Source organism: Carlito syrichta, unplaced genomic scaffold, assembly GCF_000164805.1.
Source record: "Carlito syrichta isolate Samal-C Ts95f unplaced genomic scaffold, Tarsius_syrichta-2.0.1 Scaffold301644, whole genome shotgun sequence".
Taxonomy (NCBI): Eukaryota; Metazoa; Chordata; class Mammalia; order Primates; family Tarsiidae; genus Carlito; species Carlito syrichta.
Window position 1 is genome coordinate 28,989 of NW_007245740.1, and position 6,728 is coordinate 35,716.

Here is a 6,728-nt window from a genome sequence, read left to right on the forward strand (position 1 = left end):
GCCGGCCCTGAACCCTGTCCCATCGCCCGCCTGGCACGCGCTGCGCTGCCCTGCTGGCTCTGCCAGGTCCCCAGCACACCAGGGCCCCTAACGGGGCCCCCAACGCCCCTTGCTTCCCCCAGCCTGCTCTCAGGGTTCCTCCCGCTCACCCCAGGGTTGTGGTAGCCCCACTTCACCCCGGGGTCGCCCCAACTCTCCGCCAGCCCAGGAGTAGCTGCCGCTCACTCCCAGGGTACTTACCCTCAGCTCACCTACTCTCAATCACTTGCTGGCCAGGTGGGTTCTAGCCTTGATTCCCCCAGGACACCCCCCAGGCTTGCACACATTCCCATGTGTACCTGAAGGCCAGGACAGCTGGTGGCCCTGTGGATTCTTGGGAGTGTGGGCTGTTTGTGGCCACAGTGGACCCAATAAGGACCCTGGGAACCTGTAAAGAGTTCCATGGAGGCTGGGTGGGTTATGGGAGGAGTAGTTAACAATCTTCGTGTCTGGGACTCATCTGGACTGCCAGCCAACCCAGCCCTGTGCCCTGGCCCTGCCAGTCCCCACGTGGTGATGCAGGGTGGAGGCTGTGTGGGGGGTGGTCCTTGCCTGTATGGGGCCATCTTGAGAAAGACACCTGAGGACTGTGTACTTCAGGGCCACACAGTGTCTCTCAGCACGTGCCACGCCTTGGTAGCCTGATGCATCCTCTCACCCCTGATGTCCAGGTGGTCAGCCCGACCCCTGGATACCACCCACAAGGGCATTTACAGCAGATAGGTGATGTGTGCCGCGGATGTGTGCCTACCATGTTTCAGGATCAGAAGGACACAGTGTTGGCCTTCCCCATGGCTAGGCGGGACCTGTGGCCAGGCCGGCCCTTTGGACATGTTGACCACTCAGGATCGTCCCTGCTCTGTCCACCAGTCCTCGGAGGCTTCGCACCCCTCCCCTGCTGACCAGCGAGCGCACCAAGGCCAACTTGGCCTTATAAGGCCACGTTCGGGTGTTGGGTGGCGGGCGGCAGCCCAGGTGGGCCTTATGCCACAGCACCCCCCCCCGCCTGCCCGCTGGGGACTGGCCACTGGCTGGAGGGTGAGGGCTGTCCATGCGAGGCTTGGCTGGGCGGCTGTTCTGAAGGCCCGTGTAGCGTCCTGCGCGCTGCGGGCACTCAGGCCATGCTGTGAGTCCCTGCTTTGATCTGCTTGGACTCCCCCATTTCTGCATCTGCCTGTCTTCTGCCACTTGGCCAGGGAGGCTCTGGAGGCCTCTGTCCTGCTGCGGTCATAGGCCAGAGCTGAGGCCGTTGGGTGGCTATGGTAGACAGGAATGGCATGGGCAGCAGAGACACCTTGGGGGACCACCCTCTTTGCCCTCATCTCCTTCAACCGTGGCCTTGGGCCCATGCCTCCAATCTGGCCCTGGCTTTGCGTGGCCCTGGCAGCACCGAGAAGCTGGGCGGGCACTGCTTTCCAAGGGCAAGGCCTTTGTGGTTTGCAGGGGTTTGGGGGAGGGCGTTTTTCCTGAATCGTGCTGATTTTTCCCTCCAGGCCCTGCCTGGATATGGGGCCCAGTACAGACTTCCATGGGTTATGAACCAGCACGTGGCTGGCTGGGGTTATTTCTGAAAGCTGCTCCTGTGTGTCACAATTTCTGGAGTTGACTCTTTGCTGGACTCCAATCAGATTTTTAAATTTACCCTTTCCCCAAAGTTTCACAATCATGGTGGGTTTGTCTTAAACTGCTTTTTTTCGAATTTGAAAAAAGATGGGATTTGGCTTTCTCCATTTCCATTTTGTTTCTCACCGTGGGAACTTGAGAGGTTCAGGGTGAAGTGCCTTCCACAAAGTGTTGGGAAAGGCGCCACTTAGGACTTTCCGAGGAGGCTTTGAACTTTTACAGGGACAGCCCTGGGACCAACCACCCAGCAGTTCACTCCCCAACCTCAGCACCAGGCCAGCCACGCCGGCTGACCCAGATGGCGGGGTGCTTGCCGGGCATGACCCTCACTATGGGGACTGTGTGATCAGGGCATCTCCCTGTGGGTGCCATACTGGGCAGGAGTCTGAAAGTGTGCAGCCTGGGGGAAGGCATATTTGTGAGGCTGGGCTGCAGGTCCTCCTCAGGCCCTAAGCAGTGGCGGGCGCAGCAGAGCTGGGACGGACGTGTGGGAGCCAGGCCTAGTGGCTGCTCGGAGCGGCCCAGGCGCTGTGAGGTGGGGCTTCAGGCCAGCCACCCCTCACGTCTCAGGGCCCCACTCCTGGAAGGGAAAATAAATCACTGTCCCCTTGGGGGAGGAGGGAGCTGTGAACAGAGTCGCCTTTGGCTGGGTCTAGGAGCGCCGACCACAGGCTCCTTTATCCATTGTGCAGGAATCAATGGGCTGGGCTCTCCGCGCCCCTCTCAGCCTGCCCCGCGCTGCGCCAACCAGGGGAAATGTTGGTTTTTCCCCAGTGCGGCCTCCAGCCTCAGGCTGGCCCAGCCCTGGCTCAGGCACCCGGGCCGTGCTGGGGAGTGGCTGGAGCCCCACAGACTGGGCCCTCGTCTGGCCCTCAGTGCAGCTTGGGCCTGCTGCTTGGCTCACATTGGCCGCATCTGTGTCTGGCCTGGTGACACCAGCCCTTTGTGTCCAGGTGATGGCCCCAGTGGGAGAGGTCAGCACAGGAGGAACAGACCACTGTCCCCTCACCCCATGGACGCCCCATCTAGGGCTGTCGCTCCACCCTGCCTGTCACCTGCTCTTCCTAGCAGTGGTCACCAGCTGCTCCTGGTCATGCCCATGTGTGCCCAACCTGGCTGCCCTCAGCCAAAAGCACAGGGGCTGCTCCAAGGTGGGGCTGCAGCCCTGAGGCCCCCAGTCCAGGATGGCTGGTGAGGAGGAGGAGGAGCCCAACCTCACAGGGCTAGAACAAGTCTAGGAGAGGTAGGTGCCAGTTGGGAGAATCACCTTGGGGTAAGCGGCTTCAGGAGACCTTACCTGAGGGGCTAGGGGACTTCCCGTTTTGGCAGGAGGCACAAATGCTTTTCTTCCTGCCCAAATGTTTCATGAGGGGTTGGCATGCGCTGTGTAGGGTTTGAGGAGGGAGTGAAGTCTCTCAGTGGGGAGCAAGGGAGCTGTGCTGGTGCTGTGGCCTGGGCATGGGGAACCAGGCAGGAGAGGTCCCAGGTACCCTGGACATGTGACCCCCTCGGGGCTCCCAACACCCTAAGCCCCAGGACAGCCCAGAGGCCCCTTGAGAGCTTGGGTTCCTTGTCTAGGGTCATCTGGCCAGTGGCTTTAGGGTTGCTCTCTAGCCCACCTGCACAAGTCCCAGTGGTAGCCTGGGGCTTGGTCTGGAGCCTGGTGCCTACCCCGGACACTGGCATCACTGTGTGTCCCAGGAGTCTGGGCAGCCATGTCCTGTGGCCTGCAGGTGCCAGAGAGCCCCTGCTGGGCTATTGTTTGGTGCTCTCACAGCCCAGCCCTGTCCCTGAGACATTGCCTTGTAAGCAGGAGTTAGTGGGCGCCTGCAGTGGGTGAGAGTACAGCTAAATGCCCAACCTCTGGCCTTGGGTTCTGGGCTCTGGTAACATCCTGTTGACACTTCTGAGGTGGTGTGGGCTTCTGGGGTCAGGGGTCAGGGCCTGTGGAGGGGGTGGGAGACTAGATAAGCCCTGAGTTCTGGGCAGGGGAGGCCCAGGGGCTGCAGCCAGGCAGGCTAGTGTTGATGAGATTGGGGGGCATATGGCATCTGGTAGCCTGGTGAGGTCTAGACACAGGGTGTGGGGTAGCCAGCTGTCCAGCTGAGCCCTGCATAGGCACTGTGTAGCCAGCGTTGACTCTGGGTGGTATGTGTGCTGTTTCCTCCAGGGCTACTGCCTGGTGACAGACTGCCTAGTGCCCGCTCTTGGTGCCCTGGGGTGGAAAGGGGGGCATTGCTCGGGGGGGTCTCAGAAGATGCCATCCGAGGCGTCCAGTGGAAGGTGCAGACCTGGAGGGACTAGTTGCATCCCCAGGTCATCCCTGGCCTGCTGGATGCCTGGTGCTCACTGCTGGAGGCATGGACCATGCTCCGTACAGCCTTCCTTCTGCAGGCTCAGAATGGTCCAGCATCTGGGCAGCCAGCTTTCCTGTGGGTCCTATCAGCTCCATCTGCAAAGCCAGCAGATGATGTGTACACAGTGTGTGTGTATGTATTCATGTGTACTGTGTATGCTTGAGTGTCTCAGGACTGGGACAGAGCCTGGTCCTGGCCACTGATGGACAACTGGGCCTCAGGGCAGCCACCTTGCTCTTCCTTCTGGGGAAGAGCACTTCCCTTCACGCTCACTTTCTGGGCCCTAGGACCATTGTCTCTTGGGTTTCCCACCCGCCCCTGCACTGGGTGCCCTGGTGGGCCTGGCACCACCACATGGCAGCCAGCTGTGGGTGGTGGGGGCTGCATCTACTTGTATAGCCAGGGGCTAGGCTATGCTGTGGGAGTTGGGGGCATAGCCACAGAGGGCTTGGCGCCTGAGTGGGCTCCCACTGTGACCTTCCCAAGGGCCTGGCATGGGGCATTCATGGGCAGGGCTGGACTTCGTCCCTACCCTTCGGGTCAGGACCCACCACGCTGTCCTTCCAAGCCCCTCCCCCTGAGGCCCTTCCACTTCTCCAGGAGGAATGGGGCCCGGCTGCCCCCATCACGGCCAGGTCTACTGCCTGGCCAGGCAATTCTTTCCAGCTGGAAGTTCTGGGCCCAGGAGGGCTCGCTGGGGATAGAGCCAGCCCTGAGTGGCCACCTGGTCCCCAGCCCCCACACTCCGCCCATGTCTAGCTCCCAGTGAGCAAGCTCAGGGTCAGCAGGTCAGGGCTGGGGGCAGAGGAGGCGTTGAGGTCTGTCAGTTGCAGCCTCACCTATTCCTGCCTCCCTGGGCACACAGCGGGCCTGTCTGTCCTGTGGGTGTGTTCCCATGGCTCCCACCACCCATGTTGTCCTCTGCCAGCACCTGCCCCTGAGGCTGTGGCTCATCAGGTCCCTGGAAGCCCCTGTCGTCCCAAACCCAGGAGCCCATCTGACCTGGCTGGGGCTGCTGTGGGCTCTGCCCTGGGCATGACCCACATGTGCCCCAAGCTGGGCCATGGAGAGCTGAGCTGGAGGCAGGAAGAGACTATGGGGAGGGAGGAGGCCGGGGGGCTGGAGGAGGTGGAAGGTGTCCTATCCCTGTCCCTCTAGGCTGCCGCCTCCTCACCCTCCATCCTCTAGGACCTCACCCTACCTCCACTTCCCAAGCTCTTGGAGCAGAAGGGCGTCAGGGGATAGAGTGTGCATCTGGAGACCTTGTCTGGGGACAGAGTGTGTGCATCTGGGGACATGGTGTCTGCACCTGGGTCATTGGGGACAGAGTATGTGCATCTGGAGACATTAGGAACAGAATGTGTTTGGGGACATTGAGGAGAGAGTGTGTGCATTTGGAGACATTGGGGGCAGAGCGTGTGCATCTGGGGACATTGGGGACAGAATGTGTATGTCTGGGGACACTGTGTGCATCTGGGGACATTGGGGACAGAGTGTGTGCATCTGGGAACATGGTGGGTAGTGTGTGTCTGGGGACACAGTGTGTACATCCAGGAGCACTGGGGACAGAGTGGGCATCTGGCAGTATTGTCTGAGGACAGAGTATGCATCTGGGGACAGAGTGTGAATCTGGAGACATTGTCTGGGGACAGTGTGTGTGTCTGGGGACATTGTCTGGGGACACAATGTCTAGGAACACTTTCTGGGGGCAGAATGTATGCATCTGGGATCATTGGGGGACACTGCATCTGGGGACATAGTGAGGGTAAAGAGTGTGTGTCTGGGAACATTGGGAACAGAATGTGTGCATCTGGGGACATTATCTGGGGATAGAGTATGTGTCTGGAGACATTGGGGACAGAGTGCATCAGGGGACATTGGGTACATTGTGTGCATCTGAAGACACTGGGGACAGAGTGTGTATATCTGGAGATGTCTGGGGACAGTGTATTTGGGGGGACATTGGGGACAGAATATGTGTCTGGGGACATAGGACAAGGTGTCTAGGGACATTGGAGACAGAATGTGTGCATTTGGGGACATTGTGTGGGGATAGTGTGTGTCTGGGACAGTGTACATCTGGGGACATTGGGGACAGAGTGTGTGTCTGGTGATAACGTGTGTCTAGGATGTTGTCTGGGGACAGAGTGTGTGTGTCTGGAGATATTGTCTGGGACAGAGTGTGAGTCTAGGGACATTGTGTGGAGACAGAGTGTGTGCATCTGGGAACATTGTGGACAGAGTGTGTGTCTGAGGACATAGGGACAGGGTGTGCATCTGGGACATTATGAACAGAGTGTGAGTCTGGGAACTCTGGAGATAGAGTATGTGCATCTGAGAGCATTGTTGGGGAACAGTATGCATCTGGGGACACTGGGGACAAAGTGTGTTTGGGGACACTAGAGACAGAATGTGTGCATCTGGGAGCATCGTGTAGGGATAGTGTTTGTGTGTTGGGGGACAGTGTGTGCATCTGGGGACATTGTGGACAGAGTGTGTGCATCTGAGGATGTTGGGGACAGAGTGTATGTCTGGGAACATGTATGAGGACAGTGTGTATGCATCTGGGGACACTGTGGACAGAGTATGTGTTTGAGGACATTGGGACGGTGTATGTCTGGAGCATTGTCTGGGGACAGAGTATGTCTGGGAGACACTGTAGATAGAGTATGTATCTGAGAACATTGAGGGCAGAGTGTGTGCATTGGA